Source organism: Xenopus laevis, chromosome 6L (genome assembly GCF_017654675.1).
Source record: "Xenopus laevis strain J_2021 chromosome 6L, Xenopus_laevis_v10.1, whole genome shotgun sequence".
Classification (NCBI taxonomy): domain Eukaryota; kingdom Metazoa; phylum Chordata; class Amphibia; order Anura; family Pipidae; genus Xenopus; species Xenopus laevis.
This window is the reverse complement of record NC_054381.1, coordinates 164,151,977-164,171,560: the sequence shown is the minus strand read 5'-3', so window position 1 is coordinate 164,171,560 and position 19,584 is coordinate 164,151,977. Positions and strand designations below refer to the sequence as shown.

Sequence of the window (19,584 nt, the reverse complement as noted above, 5' to 3'; positions counted from 1 at the left end):
ACTGAAAAAAACTCTAAACTTTGAAAACTTTGAAAACTCAGACTTTGAAAACTTTGATAACTCAAACTTTGAAAACTCAAACTTTGAAAATCAAACCTTGAAAACTTTGAAAACGTTGAAAAAATGAAATTTTGAAAACTTTGAAAAATGAAATTTTATAAACTTTGATAAAATGAAACTGAAAACTTGAAAAAAAATTTTTTTAAAAACTAAAAAAAAGAAACAGAAAACTTTGAAAAATCAAACTTTGAAAATGTTGAAAACTTTGAAAAAATCAAACTTTGAAAACTTGGAAAAAACAAACTTTGAAAACATTGAAAAGTTTGAAAAAATTAAACTTTGAAAACTGAAAAAAATTAAACTTTGAAAACTTTAAGAAATTAAACGTTGAAAACTTTGAAAAATCAAACTTTGAAACTTTTGAAAAATCAAACCTTGAAAACATTGAAAACGTTGAAAAAATTAAATGTTGAAAAGGTTGAAAAAATGAAACTTTGAAAAATTAAACTTGAAAACAGCGAGGAGGAATCACAAAGACACAAAGTGGAAAACTTTGAAAAAATGTCAAAAGTTGAAAAGCCTACGACACCTGGTATTCCCAGGCGGTCTCCCATCCAGGTATTAACCAGGCCCGACCCTGTATTGCTTCAGAGATCAGACGAGATCTGGCACTTTCAGGGTGGTGTGGCCATAGGCAATGAACAGCAGCACCTTTCGGCTCCACGATTGTCGGCGATGCTGTGGCAAAATAAAGTTGAAAACTTTGAAAAGCCTACGACACCTGGTATACCCAGGCGGTCCCCCATCCAGGTACTAACCAGGCCAAAAATGACGTTGAAAACTTTGAAAACTGAAAAATGAAACTTTGAAAACTTTGAAAAATCAAACCTTGAAAACGTTGAAAACATTGAAAAAATGAAACTTTGAAAACTTTGAAAAATCAAACCTTGAAAACGTTGAAAAAATGAAACTTTGAAAACTTTGAAAAATCAAACTTTGAAAACTTTGAAAAATCAAACTTTGAAAACTTTGAAAAATCTAACCTTGAAAACGTTGAAAAAATGAAACTTTGAAAAATCAAACTTTGAAAACTTTGAAAAATTAAACTTTGAAAACTTTGAAAAATTAAACTTTGAAAACTTTGAAAACTCAAACTTTGAAAACTCAAACTTTGAAAACTCAAACTTTGAAAACTTTAAAAAATCAAACCTTGAAAAAGTTGAAAAAATGAAGCTTTGAAAACTTCTCAGGCGGTCTCCCATCCAGGTACTAACCAGGCCTTACCCCGTATCACTTCACAGATCAGACGAGAGCAGGCACTTTCAGGGTAGTGTGGCTATAGGCGATGAATAGCAGCACCTTTTGGCTCCATGACTTGTCGGCGATGCTGTGGCAAAATAAAGTTGAAAACTTTGAAAAGCCTACGACACCTAGTATTCCCAGGCGGTCTCCCATCCAAGACGAGATCAGGCACTTTCAGGGTGGTGTGGCCACAGGCATTGAACAGCGGCACTTTTCGGCTTCTTTTGTTTAAAATATTTTATTTGATTTTCATATTAAACAAATGAAATCAAAATGACAACAAATGTTATGCAGATGAAGAAAATATGTTGCAAAGGAGACAATGGCATGATAGTATCAAAACTATATCATTCATGAAAAATAACAAAAAACGAACTAAAAATTAACTAAGCCAGTGGATGCACAAGTAATAAAAGAAAGAAAAAGCCCATTTATCATCTGGAGTGTCAGATAGGTCATCTAACTATTGAAGAAAGCGCATTATTTGATCGCCAGTATTGGAGTTACAGATTTCAAAATAAGGAGACCAAACCAGCCTAAAAGAATCTTTGGAAATACTACCTTTAGTTTTAGTTATTAAGGCTTCTTGCCAACTAAGCTGATTCATATAAGAGATGATGTCCGATAATGAGGGGGGTTCCTTTTGTAACCAGAAATTAAATAAAGCTTTCCTAGAAGCAGCTAGAAAAAAGGAAGTCAATAATTTACTCTCATGGGAGATAATATTTGACTTAGGATTTGCAGAAAGCATATTAATATCTAGATGCAGTAAAGCAATACACGGAGATAGTTTAATTTTTATCTTCAGTCTAGAATTCAAAAAATTAGTAACTTCCCTCCAAAAAAGGTTAATTTTTGGACAGGACCATAAATAATGAAAAATTGACACATTAGTCTCGTCACATTTAGGACAAAATGATATAGGACTATTAGAGGTACTTTTAGCAAACATTTTCCCATATCCTAAATGAATAAGCTTAAAGTGTTGTATTCTCCAACTCTCTGCCAAAATTAATTTATTATAAGTATTAATAGATTTCACCAAATCTGAGGGAGACACTTGACATTGTAAAAACTCAGTCCATTTAATGGACGATTTAGATAATGGATGTGAGTCTGTACCATAAATATTCCAAAATTTTTTAGATAAAGAGTTAATTGAAATCAAACAGGGGAGTTCCAAAAATTCTGCCAAATCATCTGCTAGCTTGTGGTCAGCTAAAATCAAATTGTTTTTATCATGCAGTAGAGAAAGACCGCATTGACAAGCTAAGTAATAATATCTATCAGATTCATTAAGCTTGTACTCATTTTTGAGTTTTGACCAAGACAGTAAAGTTTTCTTATGTGGATCAAATAAGTCTTTAACTAAGACTAGTAAATTTCTCTTAGCAGAAAATAGAAAGGAATCAGACTTTTGATAATCTGAGGGTTTAAGTAAGAGCTTTGCTGGCATGAAAGGGGTTTCTGTATAACTATACCCATGTTGAGAGAATAAATGTTTCCACACAAAAATAGAATCACGATAAAGAGGATTCCTTTTAAAGTCACAAGGAACATTTCCCCATTTGCTATGTAAAACAGATAAAATATCAAAGAAGGGTTCTTGAAAGATCTCGATGTCAGGGTTTGTAAATTTATTGCCTTGAGAGATCCACTCAATACAGTATCTAGTGAGGGCTGATAAATTAAAAGCTCTAAAGTTAGGAAGATTTAACCCTCCTAGTTTAACTGGAGCTCTTAATTTATGAAGTGCAATTTTTGCCTTTTTACCATTCCAAATAAATTTATTTAAGGCAGAGTCAAGTTTCTTAATATCAAAATGTTTTATAAGCAAGGGGAGATTAATTAATGGATATATTAACTTGGGAAATATCAAAGATTTAAAAAAGAGTGCTCGTCCCTTTATATTAAGGGGAGAATTAGCCCATTTTTCACACATGGAAAAAACCTTTTGACAGGCTGGAGTGATATTCAAAGAATATAAATTATTTAGATCTGATGAAATTATTAATCCTAAATATTTGATCTGATTCTTTGGGTTTTTAAGTTGGAATTTCTTAAGTAAAGATTTAGAAAAAGAACCATAAATATTCATTACTTCCGATTTCTCAACATTAATTTTATAACCAGAGAAGGACTGAAAGTCTCGGAATAAATCAAAGACAACCTTAAGTGAGGACTCAGGATTTTTTAAAATTAGTAATAAGTCGTCGGCAAAGGCTAATACCTTGAGATGTCTTTTATTAATGGTAATTCCCGGAATTGACTTGGATTGATCAAGGAAACGAATTAGCGGTTCTAGAGCAATATTAAATAAAAGGGGCGACAAAGGACAGCCCTGTCTTGTCCCTTTAAATATTTCAAAAGGTGGCGACCTAGCTCCCCCAAAATTATTTGTGTTCTGGGATTTTTGTAAAGATATTTGATATATTGGAAAAAGGGGCCTGTGATACCAAATTTCTTAAGGCAAACAAAAAGGTGATACCAGGTAATATTATCAAACGCCTTTTCAGCATCAATATTAAAAATAGAACTGGGGATTTTATGTTTTTTGGCGAAGTATAAGATATGGATCAGAGCCCTAATATTCTTTACTCCTGACCTATTCTTAATAAAACCATTTTGGGCCTCGGATATTATAGAGGGAAGAATTAAAGAAAGCCTATCGGCAAGGACCTTGGATAGTATCTTGATATCTTGATTTAACAAGGAAATAGGCCTATAGGAGGAGGGAAGGGATAAGTCTTTGTCTTTTTTTGGGATAACTCTAAGATTTGATATTTCACTAGAAGGTAGGCTCTTTCCAAAGAATAATATATCATTGAATAGGTTTGTTAAAAAGGGTGAGATTTTATCTTTCATAATTTTGTAGAAAGAAGGAGTTAGGCCATCAGGGCCACCTGCCTTTGCAGTTTTCAGATTATTAATAATAGTGGACACTTCCTCAGAGGAAATTGGACTATTTAGCTTTTCCAACTGACCCTTTGAAATCTGGGGGATTTTACAATTTACAAAGAATTCTTGCATTTTCTCAGAGTTTATATTTGGATTAGAGTACAAATCTTTATAAAAATCTTTGAAAATGCTTACAATTTTATTGGGATCATTTGTTAGCTGATCATGAGTATCTTTAATCTTAATAAGTTTAGCCTGCTTATTTTCAGCCTTAGTAAGATTAAAAAGCAAATTATTTGCTTTGTTACTTAAGTTTTTAAGCCTAGCCTGCGAAAAAGATGCAAAAAATTTTTGTCTAAATTTAATCCAAATTTTAAGTTCATCTAAAATATTCTTATATTTTTGAGCATTCTCAAATGAGGGATGTTGTTTAAATCGAATGTAAGAAATGCTTTGTCTTTTACTCAACTCAAGAAAGTTTTTGTGAACTTTCCTAAAGAAGTGAGATTTAAAAGAAGATATTTCCCCTCTAACCACTGCCTTCCAAGTTTCCCATAATAAGGATGGATCTTTTGAATGTAATTTATTTTCCTTGAAAAACAAATCCCATCTGCTATGTAGCATCTTAATGAAGTCTGGATTATCTTTAAGCGAATCAGGAAAGGACCAAGAGACATAGTTTCGAGGTGCAGGTGAAATGGAGACCACAAATGAGATTGGTGCATGGTCTGAGATATTAATGTCTCCTATAGTTGCTTCAATAGTTCTATTTATCAGATTATTGGAAATTAGAAAATAATCTATTCTTGTACCTACATGATGAGCAGATGAGAAAAAGGTAAAATCTTTTTCAGCAGGGTGAAAAAGTCTCCAAACATCATTAAGGTTAGTATCTCTGCAAAAATTATGTAGGAGCATAGATTTCTTACAAGGATTATTCAATTTCCAATCCGATCTGTCTAAAGAACTAAGAAAAGACTCATTTAAATCTCCTGCTAGAATTATATTGTTAGCAGGAAGCATAGAAATTTGTTTTTTGAGCCAATTAAAATAATCAGACTTAGAACTATTTGGAGCATAAACGGAACACAAGTGCCACACAACATCATTAATGAGTACTTCAGTGTAAATAAATCTGCCAAGTTCATCTTCTATCGACTTTGTTATAGCAACATTCAGTTTACGATGAAATAAAATAGCTACTCCACATTTTTTCTTAACAGCAGGGGAGAAGACTAGCTCACCAACCCAATCTTTTTTCAACCAAGCATTCTCTGAACCATTAAGATGGGTTTCTTGTAGGAATGCTATGTCACATTTGGTATTTTTTAAACTACTAAGTATACTCCTTCTCTTAGAAAAGTGATTTAATCCATTGACATTCCAGGAAACAAAGGACAAGGAATATGATCTAGATGAAGACATCAACCTGAAAGATGAGCTTGAGCTGATTTAAGTAAAATAATACATATATAGCTACATCCACTGGTATAAACAAAACAGAGCAAACAATACTGATCAGTAATAACATGTAAAATTTAAAAGATAGTGACTTATAGAACCGAATAACAAATTTGGTATACTAAGTAATAGGACACTTCCTTTTTTCCCTAAGGATGGAAAACTAACAACTCTCTCTCTATGAGACGAGTTAAACAGAGAATATAACACCCACTACAGGGTCATATTGAAGAAAAAGTTTATTCCCTTTTAGAGTCAAGTATCAGGGATCATATCTTCTTCACTGGAATGTGGAAGACTGCCTATTCTAGGAGGAAGTGGAGATCTCGACCTAGACCTAGATTTGGTCTGAACTTGAGAAGGTTTTGTGTCCTTAGAAAATCTAGACTGTCGAGGGGTATCGTATCTCTTCCGTCTTTGATCCTTTGGGGGAGAGCCACATTTTGAGTTAGATGGTGTTACCAAAGCAAGATTTCCACTATTCTTCTTTTCCATATGTGAAACAAAAGTGTGCGCCTCTCTAGGATCACTAAAAACCCTGGCTCCAGAAGGCAGAAAAATCTTAAGTTTAGCAGGATACATCAAGGCAAAATTGATATGAAGATTAGCCAGTGATTGGCAAGTTTTGGAAAATTCCTTTCGTTTTTGAGACAGAAGCAATGAGTAGTCTTGAAATATCAAAATTTTATTTCCTTCAACATCAAGTGTATTCAATTTTTTGTAGGCTTGAAATAATCTATTTTTATCTGTGTAGTCCAGGTATTTGACAATTACTGCTCTTGGTCTCATGGGTTGGAGATCTTTAGGTGGACCAATCCTATGAAGTCTCTCTATTTTGAAACATTGACAATCCTGAGGAAGACCCAATTTGATGGGAATTGTTTTGGAAATTAACATGCTTAAGGAATCATTCTGGAAAGATTCAGGAATGTTTATGAATCTGAGATTGTTTCTCCGAGATCTATTTTCCAGGTCATCCACTTTCAACTTAAGCTCTTGATTTTGTTTCTCTAAAGAGTCCAACCTGGATAAAGAATCAATCATATCATCTTGGAGTTGAGAAACCACATCCTCGATCTCGCCAAATCTTTTATCATGTGTAGAGAGCTTTTCAGAGATGCTAGTAATTTTGATCTGCAGTTTGTCAATGGCCTTACTAATTGTTGACTCTATAACTGGATTAATGAGTCTGGCTACTTCAGCCGCAATAAGAGAGTAGTCGTCAGATAAAGATGTTCTTGTAGGAGCAGAGTTGTGAGATAAGAAAATACTATTTGTATCCCTATCCTGTAGCTTTATATTTTTCTTGTTAGCCTTCTCATATGTTTTGCCATTAGCTTTAGAAGACATTGTCAAGGAAGGAGAATACGTTTTCATATATTAGAAAACCTGAGCAACAATCCCAATATTAATAAAACTTTTATTACAAGTCAATTTTTCCTTCTTGTTTTATTCTTTGTCACTGTTTTCCTTTCACAAAGAAGTAACCATTGGTTTGTTGCTATGGTTACAATCCTCCTCAAGCAATTGCAACATTGTATACAATAAAGGTGTAACAAAAGTCTCAGTAATGACAGCAATCACTAACAATGTTTAGTCTTAGTCAGCAGAGAGATAACTGTTTTTCTGTGACAAATTCCTGTCACTAAGATTGAAACAATGTGACACAAAATAAGACTCAGCAGCTCTGACTAATTAGCTGATAACTCAGTGTCCCAGCAGGAAATCACAGGCCACCATTTTGTTAGAAATATGTTGCTTAGAACTTGCCACAACTGACTCAAAATGTAGTATATAACCAGTATGCAGCAGAGCCCCCGGTTAAGAGAAGCGCAAGTTCACAGGTGAATCTGGAAAACAGCGTGGGCTTGACAAATGCAATGGCAGAATGTGAGGTAACTAAAGAGCTCAGCACATCAGGAACACCTCAGCAGTCATACGAAGCCAAATCACCAAAAAACCTGCTTCCTCTCTGCTCCTCTGGCTCTCCTCACTCCGGGAACCAACACGAACAAATTTCAAATGAAGAGAACAGCTTCTATGTGCCGACTCTCTACCCTGGTAAGCAGGAGCTCTACCTCTGTGCCTCCATCACCTCAGGCGCCGAACCTCTTTTCGGCTTCTTGACTTGTCAGTGGCACTGTGCAAAAATGACGTTGAAAACTGAAAAATGAAACTTTGAAAACTTTGAAAAATCAAACCTTGAAAACGTTGAAAACATTGAAAAAATGAAACTTTGAAAACTTTGAAAAATCAAACCTTGAAAACGTTGAAAAAATGAAACTTTGAAAACTTTGAAAAATCAAACTTTGAAAACTTTGAAAAATGAAACTTTGAAAACTTTGAAAAATCTAACCTTGAAAACGTTGAAAAAATGAAACTTTGAAAAATCAAACTTTGAAAACTTTGAAAAATTAAACTTTGAAAACTTTGAAAAATTAAACTTTGAAAACTTTGAAAACTCAAACTTTGAAAACTCAAACTTTGAAAACTTTAAAAAATCAAACCTTGAAAAAGTTGAAAAAATGAAGCTTTGAAAACTTCTCAGGCGGTCTCCCATCCAGGTACTAACCAGGCCTTACCCCGTATCACTTCACAGATCAGACGAGAGCAGGCACTTTCAGGGTAGTGTGGCTATAGGCGATGAATAGCAGCACCTTTTGGCTCCATGACTTGTCGGCGATGCTGTGGCAAAATAAAGTTGAAAACTTTGAAAAGCCTACGACACCTAGTATTCCCAGGCGGTCTCCCATCCAGGTACTAACCAGGCCCGACCCTGTATCGCTACTGAGATAAGACGAGATCAGGCACTTTCAGGGTGGTGTGGCCGTAGGCGACGAACAGCGGCACTTTTCGGCTTCTTGACTTGTCAGCGGCACTGTGGAAAAATGAAGTTGAAAACTTTGAAAAATGAAAATGAAAACTGAAAAATTAAACTTTGAAAACTTTGAAAAATCAAACCTTGAAAACTTTGAAAACGTTGAAAAAATGAAACTTTGAAAACTTTGAAAAATCAAACCTTGAAAACGTTGAAAAAATTAAACTTGGAAAACTTTGAAAAATCAAACCTTGAAAACGTTGAAAAAATGAAACTTGGAAAACTTTGAAAAATCAAACTTTGAAAACTTTGAAAACTCAAACTTTGAAAACTCAAACTTTGAAAACTCAAACTTTGAAAATTCAAACTTTGAAAACTCAAACTTTGAAAACTTTAAAAAATCAAACCTTGAAAAAATTTAGCTTTGAAAACTTCTCAGGCGGTCACCCATCCAGGTACTAACCAGGCCTGACCCTGTATCACTTCACAGATCAGACGAGAGCAGGCACTTTCCGGGTAGTATGGCTAGGGATGTCGCGGACTGTTCGCCCGCGAACTAGTTCGCGCGAACATCGGGTGTTCGCGCGAACATCGGGTGTTCGCGTCCGCCGAATGTTCGCGAACTTCGCGCAACGTTCGCCAATTTGGGTTCGCCATAGCTGGCGCTTATTTTTGACCTCTCACCCCAGACCAGCAGATACATGGCAGCCAATCAGGAAGCTCTCCCTCCTGGACCACCCCCACACCCCCTGGACCACTCCCCTTCCATATATAAACTGAAGCCCTGCAGCGTTTTTTCATTCTGCCTGTGTGTGCTTGGAAGAGCTAGTGTAGGGAGAGAGCTGTTAGTGATTTGAGGGACAGTTGATAGTAACTTTGCTGGCTAGTAATCTACTTGATACTGCTCTGTATTGTAGGGACAGAACTCTGCAGGGATTTGAGGGACATTTTAGGTTAGGTAGCTTTGCTGACTAGTAATCTACCTTCTACTGCAGTGCTCTGTGTGTAGCTGCTGTGGGCACTGCTGCTGATCTCTCATCTGCTGACTGCTGCCTGTAACCCAATAGTCCTTGTAAGGACTGCTTTTATTTCCTTTTTGTTTTTTTACTTTGCTACTATAAGAGCCCAGTGCTATTAGTCTAGCTGTGTTGGGGTGGGGAGTGGGACTGGTGTGCTGCTCCTAGTAGTTCAGCACCAACCAGAGTAATTTTTTTTTTTAATATATATATATTTTTTTATTTTACTTATCTCACTGTTCTTTAACGTGTCCAGTGCTGTTTGCTGTTCTTCATAGTAGTGCACCAATAGTAGTGCACTTGCAGGCATTATTTGCCCAGTGTGTTCTTCAAACAACGGCCACCTAGCTGTGTGAGCTTGTTCACATTCTGTCTAAATATCAATAATAATACCGTCTCCAGAAACACCACCTGAGTGACGTTTTTCAAGCAGCAATAATATATTCCGTATCCACTGCTGTAGTGTATACGTTGACCTTGCAGGCATTGTTTCAATTTGTTTGCCCAGTGTGTTCTTCATTTTCAAACAACGGCCACCTAGCTGTGTGAGCTTGTTCACATTCTGTCTAAATATCAATAATAATACCGTCTCCAGACACACCACCTGAGTGACGTTTTTCAAGCAGCAATAATATATTCCGTATCCACTGCTGTAGTGTATACGTTGACCTTGCAGGCATTGTTTCAATTTGTTTGCCCAGTGTGTTCTTCATTTTCAAACAACGGCCAGCTAGCTGTGTGAGCTTGTTCACATTCTGTCTAAATATCAATAATAATACCGTCTCCAGAAACACCACCTGAGTGACGTTTTTCAAGCAGCAATAATATATTCCGTATCCACTGCTGTAGTGTATACGTTGACCTTGCAGGCATTGTTTCAATTTGTTTGCCCAGTGTGTTCTTCATTTTCAAACAACGGCCACCTAGCTGTGTGAGCTTGTTCACATTCTGTCTAAATATCAATAATAATACCGTCTCCAGAAACACCACCTGAGTGACGTTTTTCAAGCAGCAATAATATATTCCGTATCCACTGCTGTAGTGTATACGTTGACCTTGCAGGCATTGTTTTAATTTGTTTGCCCAGTGTGTTCTTCATTTTCAAACAACGGCCACCTAGCTGTGTGAGCTTGTTCACATTCTGTCTAAATATCAATAATAATACCGTCTCCAGAAACACCACCTGAGTGATGTTTTTCAAGCAGCAATAATATATTCCGTATCCACTGCTGTAGTGTATACGTTGACCTTGCAGGCATTGTTTGCCCAGTGTGTTCTTCATTTTCAAACAACTGCCACCTAGCTGTGTGAGCTTGTTCACATTCTGTCTAAATATCAATAATAATATTAAATCCAGAAACACCACCTGAGTTGTTGTTGTTGTTGTTGTTTTAAAAAAAATGCCAGGCAAAGGCAGGCCGCCACGCAGAGGCACTAGGGGCCGTGCTGCTATGCTATCCTGTGGCCCTAGGAAATTGCCCAGTTTTACAAAGGCAATTACCCTGAACTCCTAAAATGCTGAAGAGGTAGTTGACTGGCTTACACAGCACACCCCATCCTCTACCGTTTCTAACTTTGCCACAACATCCTCATCCTCCTCTGCTATGGGCACCCCACGTAACACTTCCTCCACCACCGGTGCCCCTTCTTCACTGGAGTCAGAGGAGTTATTTACACATGAGTTTTTTGAACTGAGTGATGCGCAACCATTATTGGCAGAAGAAGATGAAGGAGATGAGGACGTTACACCAGATATAATTCTGGCAGACAACACAACAGAGATGGACATAATGAGTGATGAGGAGGTCCCCGCTGCTGCTTCCTTCTGTGAGCTGTTAGAAGAAATTGATGCATCTGAGGAGAATGATGATGAGGAGATTGATGTTTTGTGGGTGCCCAGTAGAAGAGAGCAAGAGGAGGATAGTTCAGATGGAGAGACGGAGAGTCAGAGAGGCAGGAGGAGAATAAGACTTAGAAGAAGCAGGGAGGACAGCTCGCAGGGAACAGTAGGGCAACAACATGTATCGCCACCTGTGGTCAGCCGGCCAACGCACCCGCCATTGCCGCCAACTTCTACTATTACCGCCAGATTGCCAGTTTCAAATAGGTCAGCAGTGTGGGATTTTTTTAATGTGTGTGCCTCTGACAAAAGAGTTGTAATTTGCAATGAGTGCAGTCAGAAACTGAGTCTTGGGAAGCCCAACACCCACATAGGTACAACTTCTATGCGAAGGCACATGAACGGCAAGCACAAAGCACTATGGGAGCAACACCTCAAAGGCAGCAGACAAACTAAAAGCCACCCTCCTTCTGGTCCAGCATCTTACTGCTCTACCTCTGCTGTCCTTGACCCGTCTGAACCACCCTCCACTCCGCCTTCCACCTTGACCACCAGTTCCCAGTCATCTGCCCCCAGCCAAGTTTCTGTGAGGGCCATGTTTGAGCGTAAGAAGCTAATGTCTGCGAGTCACCCCCTTGCCCGGCGTCTGACAGCTGGCTTGTCTGCACTCTTAGCCCGCCAGCTTTTACCATACCAGCTGGTGGACTCTGAGGCCTTCCGCAAATTTGTAGTAATTGGGACACCGCAGTGGAAGGTACCCAGCCGCAATTTTTTTTCAAAGAAGGGAATACCACACCTGTACCACCATGTGCAGAGCCAAGTCACCGCATCTCTGTCACTTAGTGTTGGGGCAAAGGTCCATATGACTACTGACGCATGGTCCTCCAAGCATGGTCAGGGCAGGTATGTCACCTACACTGCCCACTGGGTGAATTTGGTTATGGCTGGGAAGCAGGGAATGCGTGGCTCAACAACAACAGTGGAGTTGGTGTCACCGCCACGGATTGCACGCGGTTCTGCCACCACCTCTACTCCTCCTTCGCTCTCTACCTCGTCTTCTTCCTCTGCTTCCTCCTCCTCTGCTGCTGGGTCCTCCTCCTCCACACCTGTGCACCCCCAGCTCCCCCTAGGCTATTCGACGTGCCAGGTACGCCATTGTCATGTTGTCTTGGGGATGACATGCCTGGAAAGCAGAAACCATACTGGATCTGTACTCCTGTCATCTCTGCAGTCACAGGCCGATCGGTGGCTGACCCCACACCAACTGAAGATCGGAAAAGTGGTGTGTGACAACGGAAGCAATCTGTTGGCAGCACTGAGACTGGGCAATTTAACACATGTGCCCTGCATGGCACATGTTCTGAATTTAATAGTCCAACGTTTTATCTCGAAGTACCCAGGATTCCAGGACATTCTCAGGCAGTCCAGGAAGGTGTCGGCCCATTTCAGACGTTCCTACACAGCCATGGCACGCCTTGCTGACATTCAGCAGCGGTACAACATGCCAGTCAGGCGTTTAATTTGCGACAGCCAGACTCGCTGGAATTCAACGCTCCTCATGTTTGAACGTCTGCTGCAACAACAAAGAGCCGTCAATGAATACCTGTTTGAACTGGGTGGTAGGACTGGATCTGCAGAGCTGGGGATTTTTTTCCCCCGTTACGGGGTGCTTATGCGCGATGCCTGCAGGCTCATGCGCCCTTTTGAAGAGGTTACAAACATGGTCAGTCGCACCGAAGGCACCATCAGCGACCTAATACCCTTTGCTTTCTTCCTGGAGCGTGCCATGCGACGAGTGACAGATGAGGCTGTAGACCAGCGTGACGAGGAGCAGGAAGCGCACGATTTCTGGTCGGAATCACCAGAACGAGCCCAGGCACCTGCTGCAACGCAGGGAGAGGTGTCAGAAGTGGAGTCAGAGGAGGAAGGTGGCTTTGTGGAGGAGGAGGACCAACAGGAGCAGGCTTCCCAGGGGGCTTGTGGTGACCGTTTGGGGACCCCTGGTCTTGTACGTGGCTGGGGGGAGGAGACCGTGGATGATGTAGTCCTTGATAACGAGAAGCGGAGATGGATACCTCTGCATCCAACCTTGTGAGAATGGGGTCTTTCATGCTGTCATGCCTGTTGAAGGACCCCCGTATGAAGAGGCTTAAGGAGAAGGACCTGTACTGGGTCGCAACGCTACTAGACCCTCGGTACAAGCATAAAGTGGCAGAAATGTTACCAACGTACCACAAGTCCGAAAGGATGCTGCATTTACAAACCAGCCTGCAAAACATGTTGTACAATGCTTTTAAGGGTGATGTCACTTCAGGAACTCATCAACATTCCAGGGGCAGAGGTGCCAGTAATCCTGCCACGAGCGCACCTGCAAGGACAATGCACTTTGGCCACTCTGTAACGTCAGACATGCAAATGTTTTTCAGTCCAAGGCAGTGCCACAACCCTTCGGGATCCACCCTCAAAGAACGCCTCGACCGGCAGGTAGCGGACTACCTGGCATTAACTGCAGATATCGACACTCTGAGGAGCGATGAACCCCTGGACTACTGGGTGCGCAGGCTTAATCTGTGGCCAGAGCTGTCACAATTTGCCATGAACCTCTTGTCTTGCCCCGCCTCAAGTGTCCTCTCAGAAAGGACCTTCAGTGCAGCAGGAGGGATTGTAACTGACAAGAGAACTCGCCTAGGTCACAAAAGTGTGGATTACCTGACCTTTATTAAAATGAACGAGGCATGGATCTCGGAGGGTTACTGCACGCCGGAAGACTTGTTCTGACTCCCCATGCAGCTGTCCTTCTCTGCACGCCGCATGACTCCACACACAGCTGTCCTTTAGCGTCCTCCTCCCTCCGCCACCGTTACAAACTAGGGTGCAAACCCTACTGGTTTGGTTTCATTTGAATCAAAACTTTTTGGACAGGTAAATCCTGAGTTTTTCTGGCCTCTGTGCTTCAGTGGCTGCGACAAAAAAAATGACTATTTTTAGCATTTATATGGCATATTTTTTCTGGCCTCTGTGCTTCAGTGGCTGCGACAAAAAAAATTACTATTTTCAGCATTTATATGGCATATTTTTTCTGGCCTCTGTGCTTCAGTGGCTGCGACAAAAAAAAAAGACTATTTTCAGCATTTATATGGCATATTTTTTCTGGCCTCTGTGCTTCAGTGGCTGCAACAAAAAAAATGACTATTTTCAGCATTTATATGGCATATTTTTTCTGGCCTCTGTGCTTCTGTGGCTGCGACAAAAAAAATGACTAGTTTTAGCATTTATATGGCATATTTTTTCTGGCCTCTGTGCTTCAGTGGCTGCGACAAAAAAAATGACTATTTTTAGCATTTATATGGCATATTTTTTCTGGCCTCTGTGCTTCAGTGGCTGCGACAAAAAAAATGACTATTTTCAGCATTTATATATCATATTTTTTTCTGGCCTCTGTGCTTCAGTGGCTGCGACAAAAAAAATGACTATTTTTAGCATTTATATGGCATATTTTTTCTGGCCTCTGTGCTTCAGTGGCTGCGACAAAAAAAATGACTATTTTCAGCATTTATATGGCATATTTTTTCTGGCCTCTGTGCTTCAGTGGCTGCGACAATTTTTTTTTTATATTTTAGCATTCATATGGCATATTTTTTCTGGCCTCTGTGCTTCAGTGGCTACGACAATTTTTTTTTTATATTTTTAGCATTCATATGGAATATTTTTTCTGGCCTCTGTGCTTCAGTGGCTGCGACAAAAAAAAAAACAATTTTTCAGCATTTATATGGCATATTTTTTCTGGCCTCTGTGCTTCAGTGGCTGCGACAAAAAAAAATTATATTTTTAGCATTCATATGGCATATTTTTTCTGGCCTCTGTGCTTCAGTGGCTGCGACAGAAAAAATTTATATTTTTAGCATTCATATGGCATATTTTTTCTGGCCTCTGTGCTTCAGTGGCTGCGACAAAAAAAACATAATTTTTCAGGAAAGTACACATGCCTAATTTTTCAGGGTTCTGCAACAGTGGCAAAATCGCATCTTTTATGGTCACCGCAGGTGATCAATAAAGTAGACCAAAACTGGGCCCACACTGCAGAATCAGTGTTTTTTGGTTCACTTCACTGTACATTGAATTACCTCTGCCTGACCGTGCACGTGCGCACAAGCACGGTGACTGCTAAACACACCACTACAGAAATATTGCCACCAACAGGACGAACATCATGGAGGTGACAAGCAACTAGTAATTAAAAACTATTATTTGCTCACTTGACGGTATCATTCATAAAAATTGTTACAAAGTATCTTATTTGCACCTGTTAGCTGTTCTGAGCTCTCTGCCAAAAGCTAATTAAGTTAGAAACTGGTTTTTTTCTGGCTGTTCAGTGCAGAGAAAAGAGGGACTTTCCAGTACAAAAGAGGGACAGGGGGTTGAGTGGTCAAAAGAGGGACCGTTGGGAGGTATGCAAGTGCCACCTAGCTGTGTGAGCTTTTTCACATTCTGTCTAAATAATAACAATAATAATTCCGTGTCCGTAAACATCACCTGAGTGATGTTTTTACAGCAGCAATAATATATTCCATATCCACTACTGTATACGTTGCCTTTGCAGGCATTGTTTGCCCAGTCTTTAACCAAGTGCCACCTAGCTCTGTGAGCTTTTTCACATTCCGTGTCCAGAAACATCACCTGAGTGACGTAGTGTGATTTCTGCCCTTTACAGCACAAAACGCAGTGCTGTGTCAACAATGTATTTTTCAGAAACATTTTTGCCCTTGATCCCCCTCTGGCATGCCACTGTCCAGGTCGTTGCACCCTTTAAACAACTTTAAAATCATTTTTCTGGCCAGAAATGTCTTTTCTAGCTTTTAAAATTCGCCTTCCCATTGAAGTCTATGGGGTTTGTGACGTTCGCGAACCGTTCACATTTTTGTCCGGAAGTTCGCGAACATGTTCGCGAACATTTTTTCCGACGTTCGCTACATCCCTAAGTGTGGCTATAGGCGATGAACTGCAGCACCTTTTGGTTCCATGACTTGTCGGCGATGCTGTGGCAAAATAAAGTTGAAAACTTTGAAAAGCCTACGACACCTGGTATTCCCAGGCGGTCTCCCATCCAGGTACTAACCAGGCCCGACCCTGTATCGCTTCTGAGATCAGACGAGATCAGGCACTTTCAGGGTGGTGTGGCCGTAGGCGATGAACAGCGGCACTTTTCGGCTTCTTGACTTGTCAGCGGCACTGTGGAAAAATGAAAATGAAAACTTTGAAAAATGAAACTGAAAACTGAAAAATTAAACTTTGAAAACGTTGAAAAATCAAACCTTGAAAACGTTGAAAACGTTGAAAAAATGAAACTTTGAAAACGTTGAAAAATCAAACCTTGAAAACGTTGAAAAAATCAAACTTTGAAAACTTTGAAAAAATTTAAACTTTGAAAACTTTGAAAAATCAAATTTTGAAAACGTTGAAAACTTTGAAAAATTAAACTTGAAAACTTTGAAAACTCAAACTTTGAAAACTCGAACTTTGAAAACTCAAACTTTGAAAACTCAAACTTTGAAAACTCAAACTTTGAAAACTTTAAAAAATCAAACCTTGAAAAAATGAAGCTTTGAAAACTTCTCAGGCGGTCTCCCATCCAGGTACTAACCAGGCCTGCCCCTGTATCACTTCACAGATCAGACGAGAGCAGGCACTTTCAGGGTAGTGTGGCTATAGGCGATGAACAGCAGCACCTTTTGGCTCCATGACTTGTCGGCGATGCTGTGGCAAAATAAAGTTGAAAACTTTGAAAAGCCTACGACACCTGGTATTCCCAGGCGGTCTCCCATCCAGGTACTAACCAGGCCCGACCCTGTATCGCTTCTGAGATCAGACGAGATCAGGCACTTTCAGGGTGGTGTGGCCGTAGGCGATGAACAGCGGCACTTTTCGGCTTCTTGACTTGTCAGCGGCACTGTGGAAAAATGAAAATGAAAACTTTGAAAAATGAAACTGAAAACTGAAAAATTAAACTTTGAAAACGTTGAAAAATCAAACCTTGAAAACGTTGAAAACGTTGAAAAAATGAAACTTTGAAAACGTTGAAAAATCAAACCTTGAAAACGTTGAAAAAATCAAACTTTGAAAACTTTGAAAAAATTTAAACTTTGAAAACTTTGAAAAATCAAATTTTGAAAACGTTGAAAACTTTGAAAAATTAAACTTTGAAAACTTTGAAAACTCAAACTTTGAAAACTCAAACTTTGAAAACTCAAACTTTGAAAACTCAAACTTTGAAAACTCAAACTTTGAAAACTTTAAAAAATCAAACCTTGAAAAAATGAAGCTTTGAAAACTTCTCAGGCGGTCTCCCATCCAGGTACTAACCAGGCCTGCCCCTGTATCACTTCACAGATCAGACGAGAGCAGGCACTTTCAGGGTAGTGTGGCTATAGGCGATGAACAGCAGCACCTTTTGGCTCCATGACTTGTCGGCGATGCTGTGGCAAAATAAAGTTGAAAACTTTGAAAAGCCTACGACACCTGGTATTCCCAGGCGGTCTCCCATCCAGGTACTAACCAGGCCCGACCCTGTATCGCTTCTGAGATCAGACGAGATCAGGCACTTTCAGGGTGGTGTGGCCGTAGGCGATGAACAGCGGCACTTTTCGGCTTCTTGACTTGTCAGCGGCACTGTGGAAAAATGAAAATGAAAACTTTGAAAAATGAAACTGAAAACTGAAAAATTAAACTTTGAAAACGTTGAAAAATCAAACCTTGAAAACGTTGAAAACGTTGAAAAAATGAAACTTTGAAAACGTTGAAAAATCAAACCTTGAAAACGTTGAAAAAATCAAACTTTGAAAACTTTGAAAAAATTTAAACTTTGAAAACTTTGAAAAATCAAATTTTGAAAACGTTGAAAACTTTGAAAAACTTGAAACTTTGAAAACTCAAACTTTGAAAACTCAAACTTTGAAAACTCAAACTTTGAAAACTCAAACTTTGAAAACTCAAACTTTGAAAACTCAAACTTTGAAAACTTTAAAAAATCAAACCTTGAAAAAATGAAGCTTTGAAAACTTCTCAGGCGGTCTCCCATCCAGGTACTAACCAGGCCTGCCCCTGTATCACTTCACAGATCAGACGAGAGCAGGCACTTTCAGGGTAGTGTGGCTATAGGCGATGAACAGCAGCACCTTTTGGCTCCATGACTTGTCGGCGATGCTGTGGCAAAATAAAGTTGAAAACTTTGAAAAGCCTACGACACCTGGTATTCCCAGGCGGTCTCCCATCCAGGTACTAACCAGGCCCGACCCTGTATCGCTTCTGAGATCAGACGAGATCAGGCACTTTCAGGGTGGTGTGGCCGTAGGCGATGAACAGCGGCACTTTTCGGCTTCTTGACTTGTCAGCGGCACTGTGGAAAAATGAAAATGAAAACTTTGAAAAATGAAACTGAAAACTGAAAAATTAAACTTTGAAAACGTTGAAAAATCAAACCTTGAAAACGTTGAAAACGTTGAAAAAATGAAACTTTGAAAACGTTGAAAAATCAAACCTTGAAAACGTTGAAAAAATCAAACTTTGAAAACTTTGAAAAAATTTAAACTTTGAAAACTTTGAAAAATCAAATTTTGAAAACGTTGAAAACTTTGAAAAATTAAACTTTGAAAACTTTGAAAACTCAAACTTTGAAAACTCGAACTTTGAAAACTCAAACTTTGAAAACTCAAACTTTGAAAACTCAAACTTTGAAAACTCAAACTTTGAAAACTTTAAAAAATCAAACCTTGAAAAAATGAAGCTTTGAAAACTTCTCAGGCGGTCTCCCATCCAGGTACTAACCAGGCCTGCCCCTGTATCACTTCACAGATCAGACGAGAGCAGGCACTTTCAGGGTAGTGTGGCTATAGGCGATGAACAGCAGCACCTTTTGGCTCCATGACTTGTCGGCGATGCTGTGGCAAAATAAAGTTGAAAACTTTGAAAAGCCTACGACACCTGGTATTCCCAGGCGGTCTCCCATCCAGGTACTAACCAGGCCCGACCCTGTATCGCTTCTGAGATCAGACGAGATCAGGCACTTTCAGGGTGGTGTGGCCGTAGGCGATGAACAGCGGCACTTTTCGGCTTCTTGACTTGTCAGCGGCACTGTGGAAAAATGAAAATGAAAACTTTGAAAAATGAAACTGAAAACTGAAAAATTAAACTTTGAAAACGTTGAAAAATCAAACCTTGAAAACGTTGAAAACGTTGAAAAAATGAAACTTTGA

At 39.3% G+C, this 19,584-nt stretch overlaps 5 non-coding genes and 2 pseudogenes across 5 annotated transcripts; all 7 read right to left on the bottom strand.

The window, feature by feature from the left end:
- Positions 1-577: 577 nt before the first annotated feature.
- Positions 578-696, bottom strand: LOC121394966 (annotated as a pseudogene).
- A 7,681-nt stretch (positions 697-8,377) lies between these two features.
- LOC121394969 lies at positions 8,378-8,496 on the bottom strand (annotated as a pseudogene).
- A 7,906-nt stretch (positions 8,497-16,402) lies between these two features.
- Positions 16,403-16,521, bottom strand: LOC121394964. Its single transcript, XR_005962135.1, has one exon. It is a non-coding gene; the product is annotated as a 5S ribosomal RNA (ribosomal RNA).
- Positions 16,522-17,120: 599 nt separating this feature from the next.
- On the bottom strand, positions 17,121-17,239 carry LOC121394963. Its single transcript, XR_005962134.1, has one exon. It is a non-coding gene; the product is annotated as a 5S ribosomal RNA (ribosomal RNA).
- Positions 17,240-17,839: 600 nt separating this feature from the next.
- Positions 17,840-17,958, bottom strand: LOC121394962. The gene has a single exon (XR_005962133.1). It is a non-coding gene; the product is annotated as a 5S ribosomal RNA (ribosomal RNA).
- Positions 17,959-18,566: 608 nt separating this feature from the next.
- LOC121394960 lies at positions 18,567-18,685 on the bottom strand. The gene has a single exon (XR_005962131.1). It is a non-coding gene; the product is annotated as a 5S ribosomal RNA (ribosomal RNA).
- A 615-nt stretch (positions 18,686-19,300) lies between these two features.
- On the bottom strand, positions 19,301-19,419 carry LOC121394959. Its single transcript, XR_005962130.1, has one exon. It is a non-coding gene; the product is annotated as a 5S ribosomal RNA (ribosomal RNA).
- Between the last annotated feature and the right edge of the window lie 165 nt (positions 19,420-19,584).